The sequence below is a fragment of the Montipora capricornis genome, chromosome 8 (assembly GCF_036669925.1).
Source record: "Montipora capricornis isolate CH-2021 chromosome 8, ASM3666992v2, whole genome shotgun sequence".
Classification (NCBI taxonomy): Eukaryota; Metazoa; Cnidaria; class Anthozoa; order Scleractinia; family Acroporidae; genus Montipora; species Montipora capricornis.
The window spans coordinates 21,875,810-21,883,193 of record NC_090890.1 but is presented as its reverse complement, the minus strand read 5'-3'; the positions used below and the strand labels follow the sequence as shown (position 1 = coordinate 21,883,193).

Below are 7,384 nucleotides of genomic sequence, written 5' to 3'. Positions count from 1 at the left end.
GTTCGACTGTGTATGTAGTGAATACCCGGACCCAGATTACGGTATCTTCATTACAGGTGGTGACAATGACCTCTGGACACGAGGTAAAAATTGAGAAAAGCACATTGTTTTTTACTGATCGATGGTTATCCTTGCTCAGTGTTTGAGAAAGGAAACGCTAATTGAACGGTTTAAGATGAAACGAAATGACTCATCGAAACATCTTTTGCAGAAAAAAATGAAAGAGAAACCAAGGTGAGATGTATAAACATCTTTCAAAGATGACCAAACTTTTGTGCAGTGATGCACGTCAGAAAGAACTTTGTCACGTGCGTGACACGTGAAGATGTGCACTATATCTCAACTCTTGAAAATACTTTCAGAAGTACACAAGTTCCTTGAGGATGGCCTTGCCAAATGAATCCATAGCACGAGAATCAAATATTTAAAATATACCATTTGTCGTAATTTAAATACTCACAGTAGCATGCACCCAATTGTCAAAATAAATATGTTATTTGCCAGCTGGAAGGCCCATATTATATAGAGAAAAACTGTGGCCGAGGCCTTGAAATTGCTGCTCGCGGCCGCAGGTCGAGGGCAGCTTTTTCAAGACCGATATCACATTTTTTTTGCAATACGGACCGAACCCTTTGCTGGTAAATAACTTTTTTTTTTCTTCTCTCTCTCCCATCCTCTCTTAAAATCACTTGTTTTAATTGTTGACTCGCACCGCGCTTGATAGCCAATGCAGTATTAAAGCGACTTACAAACTGAACGTTTCAAAGATAACTATTTTTTATTTGAATTATATTTCCAAACCTCTTGTCTAATGAAAAATAACCTCTGTACGTAAACGGAGTCGGTGTCAAAAAATTTTTTTTTCGTTTCCGGAAAGGTAAGGGCAGGAGAAAAGATAGAATACTGTAGTGTGGGTCACTTGGCCTGTCATTGTTATTTCGCTTCGTGTATTGAAACTCTCGAGAAATAAAGATAGAAATGTGAACGCAAACTCTCTGAACGGTGAGAAGCCTGTCAAGGAATATTAACCATTAATGTCACTGCTCCTAGGTATCAACATAATTAGCTTTTAAACACATAACGCAAGGCGCAATGGAACGAGACAACAGACGAATTGGGGTTTTTTGAGGGAAACACTGCCTTGCGGCTGGTTAGCCTTTGCGACTTCCAGATTGCGTGACAAAGAACAACCTCACTTATCTCTCCAGCACTACTAGCTGAGTGGTAAACAGGAAGTGCTGGATCGGACAAGAGTATTGGCTAGTGAGCAATGTACAAAGGCAACGAGCCAACAAGCTTGGGGGAAGTCGCTTCACATACTTAACTACACCACGCAGGAGCGACCCAATTTTAATGACGGCAAAGCGATATATCCAACCCATCTCCAAAGGGAGAGAGGGAGGGAGGGGGAGAACTTTGACAAATTGCAAACAGCTAGTTGATTTACTACAGAAGACAAACTGTCAAGTGAACCTTGGACGACTAACTGAGGCTGTCTATTAAAATAGCCAGTTGCACAGGTTCTACCATGCAGCAGGTAAGCATTCCCGGGTAAGCATTACACCGTGCTCTTTAGCGCTATTGAATGAGGCTTTAACAGATTTGGCCAATGCAGGTGTACGTTATAATCTGAGATCTAGGAACAAAGTCTTTATGTCCTCGTTTTATTTACAAGAAAACCGTTGATTGTATGACCTTGAACGGCCGACTACAAAGAATAGCCGACATGAATAGCCGTTTTAGTACGGTCACGTTCCATTAACCATATTTTACTGATAGGGTAGTAAAATCTCATTTAAAGAGAAGAACAGATACTCGTTTATGTGCACAATACATCGAAGCATAAAGTCTACAAATACCTTCAAATACTTACCCCTGCATAACATTTCAAATTCCATTTTCTCATGATTACATGTGTTACATACGAACCATAGCAATTACTAGCTTTACAATCACTGGTGCCTCGTTAATCCAATTTATTAGTAAGACTTGTTTGGATTACTAATTAACACGAAAAGGGCTAACTTGGTAATTTTTAACAATATATCCTTTAATCTAACCCAAAATCATTCAGATATCCAAAACGTCCTATGCATGATCCATTTCCTTCGTTTTTGGGTTTGTCAGCATTATGATTTGCAATATTTCAGGTTTACGTGTTCACAAGTTTGTTTTTGTATCTCGAAGATGTTTAGATTTCCAATTACAAACTCTGTTTTGATTGGTCACTCTATCTCACTGTGTAAATAGTTCACCCTGAATTCAAAATAAATACGTTCCGTTTCCGAGAAAACAAAACATTCTTTTACAAATCGTACCGGGTATTCCTGATTTCTGTATTAAATTTAACTTTCGTTTTCCAAATGGTCTGGATAGCACAAGTGTTGCTAATATTTTTAAAAATACAAACACACTTTTAAGTTTAAGGAACATGCTTCGATGTTTCAAACATCATTTTGCATTTACCTGTTCATCCACGCTTTTGGAAAAGTGTTACATACCACGTGCTTCACCACTTTTAGAGACCTTCTTATTAGATGGGTTATAACTACTATACTGTATCACGTAACAGCAACGTTATGGTACCACATCAAACACCAATTATTGCTTAACAAAATGCGCTCACTATTTTGACGTAAAAAGGTTGCCATGGCAACCTGAAAGCTCTCCAAAGACACCCTCTATTCGTCTTTACTTGCTTATATCTCAAAAATGAACTCGGTGACCCCCATTTTTTATTGTATAATAGTAATTAGCAATTTGAGATAAAAGTATCAGCAAAGTTTAAAACTACATCACATTTATTTTCTAAAGAGCTGATCACAGTCTCCACTGATGACATCAAATCTTGTAAAACTAGAACAGAACTATATACACAAGATGGCAGTGAACACGATCGCTAATATGGCTAGTTGAACAAAGGATAGAAGCTAGACCACTACAAGAAACAAACTGTTCAACAATAGCAAACAAAAACACGCAATAGACAAAGAACGTATCTCCGTAGTCAATGGTACACTGAGCGGGAGGCTGTTTGTTCGCGGTGAAAATGGTACAAGCGTGAGGCCATTTGTTCGCTGTGCCAATGTTTTTAGTTTGTCTTCAGAAGATTCCAATATGGCGTCCATTTGTTTGTGGAGTTATTTTCTTTGTCGCTGTCATCTTCAAAGCAGTTCTCAATGAGGTACCCGCTGCTCATTAAAGAATTTGTATTTTGACTTGTATCACTTTCAATAGTTGCGTCCATTTTAGTTACATTCGAGTATATTCTTGTTTCATTCAGTTCACGGAACGACTTGTTTCAAAGCTGACGCTTTACATCTTTTAGTGTGGGTCTACCGCGAAAAGCTTATGCCTTTCTTTGTATGTGTTTTGAGCGCCCCAAGAAGAAATCGATTAAGCCAACGCAACGTCGATCTTCAGCAATCCGAAACCTCGCATCACATCATCATCATGATCTTGGATTACGTGGTTTGCTTTAAATAACCAATGTAAACAGCGCCACGTGGCTTCTATTGTGCATTACCCAATCAAAACACCGCCACGTGCTTTCTATTGTGCATTGCCCAATCAAACACCGCCACGTTTTTCTATTGTGCATTTTGCTGCACAGGAAAACAAAAACTGAAATCAAACTTATTTTATAACTCATGCCCCTACGGGCCCGAGTAATAAAGACAGGAATATCGCCGGTGTTGACAAAGTGTGGGGAAATCCCACACAAAAATGAAGAACCGGCGAATTTCACATTATTCAACAGTTAACATAAACAGCGCTATAACACACCAAATGGGATATTATGATCTTGAAATAGCTGCTTAGCGTTGAGCGTTTGTAGAAATCGTTTACTGACACATGACATTTAAATGCATATCTTTGAAGTGCGGGTTGTGAAGGAAATTGAGAGAAGTAATCCTCTCAATTGCTTTTAGCAATTGTCTGTTATAGACACCTGACAAATTCAGGAGGCTTCAAAGGAATTCTAACCCATGACCTTTGCGACGCCAGTGCAATGCTTTGCCAACTGAGCTATGAAGCCACTCGGTTGAGAGCAGGTTAATTTGTTAGACTCTTTCGTCTATAACTCGCATTTCAAACATACGCTTTCATTCATCGAGTCCTTTCAAAGACTTGACCTGCTCTTCCTAGCTCAGCTGGTAGAGCATAGACCCTTTGCATAAATGGCAATGTACATCTTGAGTCTCACATTCATGTGAAATATCCTTTGTCTAGAGACATAAGTACGAGGCTAAGGATGTACAAAGTACTGTTATTCAAATTTAGGCGCCATATATGCAAAGGGTCTATTACACTGGCATCGCAAAGTCCATAGGTTCGAATTTCTTAGGTACCGGCTGTAAGGGACAACATTGCTTATGCGAGTATATACCTCTTTTTCAATTTCGTCATGACATTTAATAGTGAAAGTCCTAGATCTATAAAGGAATTTCTTGTTGGCCTAAAGCGTCAACATCTGAGCCCCTAAATGTATAAGAATACTTTAAAACGATCGTCCTCTGTAAATGTTGACAATAGTCAGGTAGGCAGACGATAAGAGCGGAGAAAAGCATTAATTTGCATGACTGTCGATTTGGGTATATTAATCAATAGTAGGACTGGTGACCAGTTTGACCTCTTCTGAGAATGGTTTTACATTACAGAGTTGCAAAAATAGGTGTGGTGGGTGTCCTGTGGTAAAAATCTGAAAACTTAATTTTTTCCCTTAATTTCTTTCTGAAGTGATCTCCTTACCTCACAAAAACGTAGCCCTATTCGTTTTCATCATTATTAATGAAATACGAATTTCAACTATTCAATCAATCGCCGTGCCCGGTCTTCACTCGGTTACTGGAGATGACGGCCTTCGCATGTCACTACAAGCACGGTAAGTACACAAGCAAAATCCCTAATTTTACTCAGAAAAGTATGAGCATTTGAAATGCTCTGACATTTAAATTCCTGGTAATTCGTTTCGTCTCATTAGTCAATTGAATGTACCGAAATGTCATTTCAGGAGGATCTTTGTGTTATATGCCCACAAACCAAGAGTGAGGCTTCACGATGTCCTCTCAATGCCTGCACATAGCACTCCGACGTTTGTAGCACCTTTCTGGACTACGTAGCCGAGTTTAAGGGCGCTTTCTTTGTGTCAGAACGAGCCAGCCAGACCCGTCAATTTGCAAGGAAAATGCATCAGTTTCAAGGAAAACTTGCATAATAATCCATCTCATTCTCGTGTAGGAGCATATGTTGTGGTTTAATGTTGTGCTTGGTTTGAATTGTTTTTAAACCGGTTCATTTTTTTTCAAATCAGTTTTAATTTTTTAAACTGGATTTTATTTTATCATGAACTGTCTAAAAAAGGGATTTTTTTTTGGGGGGGGGGGGGAGGGTGTAGTTAAAAAAACAGGGGCTTGGTTTTTTTAGGGGGTCTAAAAAAGAACTGGACAACTTTACCTCCCTTCTAATCACCTACCCCTCCCTGATCCTCTCCAGTACCTCTATCCTCCCTTATGCCCACCCCCTCTACACACAGCATTCCCTATTTCTCAAGAGTTTTCTGTATATATACTCACCAGAATTTGATTTTGAATTCCCAACCTCTGGATCTGCTGCCTACTCCTTATAATCGACTTGACCACGCATGCAATTGATGCGAATTATTCGTTGTGTAATTTTCGAGCATAACAAATTTGCATACGTGTGTTGAAATATGATACGGGTGTATTTTTGTTGTCATGCACTGTAAGCAGCGCGTAAGTCACGAAAATAAACAGGTCTGTTGGAAGCGTGCTTGAGTTTCGACAAAATGAGCGCCAAAATCGGCAAAAATTGTGACGCTGATGAAGAATAAATAAAGTAGCTGCTATTCCCAAAACGATGGAATTACCTTGGTGATAAATAACCTCGTCTTGGAGAGTAAATTTTTGACTTTGCAGAAACAATGGTCAACCTCAAGAGTTGGGCGATTGTGATCTTTGTGTTTAATTCGCACATTTATTGTCAAACTTTATAACACTTGAAAAAAAAAAAAAAGAAAACTAACAAAAACAAAAACCCGGTATCATGCCATCATTTGACACAGATGCTTCACTGTTTTCGCTAGTAAACATGCCGCGGTAACTCGATCACAGCGCCCGCTGAATTCGATGTCACTTTCGATTTTGTGATTTATTTGTGCAGCCAAAAGTAAAATAACAAAATTGAACGTAGCTAAACTCTCCCACAATGTTTGTCGCTGATCGTAACTTTTTATATTCGCGGTTCAAAATTAAAGCTGTTTTCATGTCGTAAATTTTATTGCTGATGGCCAAATATTTTATTCTCGACGGACCGTCCTGGAAACTTCCTTCTGCTCTTCTTAAAAACTGTGAATCAATATTTATTTACTTTTACATCAACATTTGTTTTGCATAAAGCAAGCTAACAAAATAAGTACCTTGCTTAGTTCTCATTTGTTAGAGTTAAAATAGAATTTTCGGTCCAATGCTTCTGTAAAACGAAGGGGTATATTTTTTAGGTCACCCATCCAGATACTAACCCCGCCGGCTATGGATTAAGTTCAGTGAAGTTTTGTATTACAAAGCTGTCAGATGCTCAGACTGCACGCTTAAACATGTGGTGAAAAGAAGTTGTGAGGGAACTTGAAAATGATCAACATGTCAGCCTAGAAGCCAATGTTTCTCGATTCCCTTTTATTTTCTTCAATCTTTCTATGTTCAGTACTTTGCTAGTAACCACATGTCTTCTCAGGGAGCTATTAACCAAGATTTCTACCATGGCACTACAACGATATACAATACCAAAACAATATCGTGCACTGTTAGAGCTACATATTACGCAAAGACAACTTGAACCTCCTGGAAGACAACACGCAGCTCAGTTGACAATATGGAATAAATCACTGTGTTACGTCACTACCACACGTAAGCAATGCGTGTCTATTTTTTTTCTAAAGATGACAGGAATCTCTTCTTTTTGACAAATGATTAATTAATAGGCCTGTAGCCAGGTTTTTAACCTCAGAAAAGGATCTGTTTCGTCGTATGAACGTGTGAGCCAAAGGGCCTCTGCTGATATGACTTCTGGGTGACCCCTCAAATGGTCTTGAAAAAAATTGCCTGGAACGCTGCAAGTACCACAGGCAACACGGTGTACGCTCACGGAGCGTCTAGTTTACTTTAGTTCATTACGTGAACAACTTTGTACCAAAATGGTGACACGCAGTTTGAAAGCGTTACAGTATTGGTCGGTTTCTACTGACTTTTTTTCATAACAACTCCATTGTAGGCTAATTTGATATCACTTAACATTTTTTCGAGTCTAATTTTTCTAGAGAAAAGTAACTAGAGAAGAAAACAACGACATTGTGTTAGTGTGCACG

The 7,384-nt window shown here is 38.9% G+C and overlaps 1 protein-coding gene across 1 annotated transcript in view; it reads left to right on the top strand.

Moving 5' to 3' along the window:
- The first annotated feature begins 1,482 nt into the window (after positions 1-1,482).
- The window catches only part of LOC138059320 (acyl-CoA desaturase-like), a 25,269-nt gene continuing 19,367 nt past the window's right edge, over positions 1,483-7,384 (top strand). Inside the window, exon 1 of the mRNA XM_068904887.1 lies at positions 1,483-1,537. The gene's annotated coding sequence lies outside the window, so the exon portion shown is untranslated. The remainder of the gene's footprint in view (positions 1,538-7,384) is intronic.